General features: G+C 38.3%; 1 non-coding gene across 1 annotated transcript; it reads right to left on the bottom strand.

Annotated features, from left to right (window-relative positions):
* Window positions 1-533: 533 nt before the first annotated feature.
* TRNAA-UGC (transfer RNA alanine (anticodon UGC)) lies at window positions 534-605 on the bottom strand. The gene has a single exon. It is a non-coding gene; the product is annotated as a tRNA-Ala (tRNA).
* Window positions 606-1223: the final 618 nt, after the last annotated feature.

The following is a 1223-nucleotide window of genomic DNA, read 5'->3' as shown; positions in this document are numbered from 1 at the left end:
CTTGGAAAATGACCTCTTGTTCATGATTATTTTCCCTCATTCTTTCGTTTGGCGTTCAACAGCTTCCTTGGAATAAGTTTTCTGATCGGCCATAGTGTCCCAATTTAAGCATTGCAATAAATGCAAATCTCTTGAATTTTCACTTAATCTTTGAGAAACAATATTTTCTTCATGGATCCATTAATACCAACTTGAATGTGTAATACTTAACCTGTTTCAAGCATTTATTTGGGTAAATAAATACTTGTTCTTCAGTCACAAAAGCAGCGTTATTATTTTAAGTGTTGTGTGTGTTATCTGTGGATTCGCCAGCATCACTTAGAATTACTTAAGTTGGTTGTTTGGGCAGTTCTGGTGGAAAATTAAAATTGTACTCTTTATAAATTTTCATAGCTTCAGTAAACCATTTTGAACTGATGCTCAGCCTCCTGAGTGCTTAGTCTTTTTATAAAATCTGGAGATGAAGGGTATCGATCCCCGTACCTCTCGCATGCTAAGCGAGCGCTCTACCATCTGAGCTACATCCCCGTGACTGGAGGTGCCGGGGATCGAACCCGGGACCTTTCACACGCAAAGCGAACGCTCTACCACTGAGCTACACCCCCTTAGCAGTAACAGTGTGCGATTTTCTACTTGAAGTTATTTTCTTGAGTTTTCACATTTTGCGCTTTAATTCTGGGATTCGCATCAACTTCTTGTGTGCTGACTGCTGTGTTGACTTATTATGTGATCCACGATCTCTACCTCTGTGAGGTTGTAGAACTGTGATCTAATGTTTCAACTACACCAATGGAAATCTCACTTTTTCCGACTTTTCTCGGATATCCGTTGTAATTTACACTATGTATGATAACTGTAGTTATGTGTACCTGTGTCTAAATAAACTCACTGCATTCAGTTTCACGTGTCTTAGTTCTTGTTCTGGTCGTGGTGGTCAAGCTATGTTTTGTAAGTGATTTAGGTGCAGGTAAACAAAAGAACAATTGTCATATATAGGAACATATGTGTAAATTAGTTAGGATAATCCAAATAAAGTCAAAGTGACTTATTTCCACAATGTCCCTTTGTTTATTCTTCTGAGTCTCCTGTTTGTGTCAACATATTAAATATTTCCTCTGGCGTTGTGTGGCACTTCACTGGTAACCAGATATAAATATGTTCATTACCACTTTTAAATTTTTTATCTATGGCGATTTTGCTGCCCAGTCTCTGGCCCCATACAG

Source organism: Cherax quadricarinatus, chromosome 23 (genome assembly GCF_038502225.1).
Source record: "Cherax quadricarinatus isolate ZL_2023a chromosome 23, ASM3850222v1, whole genome shotgun sequence".
In the NCBI taxonomy this organism is placed as follows: Eukaryota; Metazoa; Arthropoda; class Malacostraca; order Decapoda; family Parastacidae; genus Cherax; species Cherax quadricarinatus.
The sequence above is the reverse complement of the archived record's forward strand: the minus strand, read 5'-3'. Positions and strand labels throughout refer to the sequence as shown.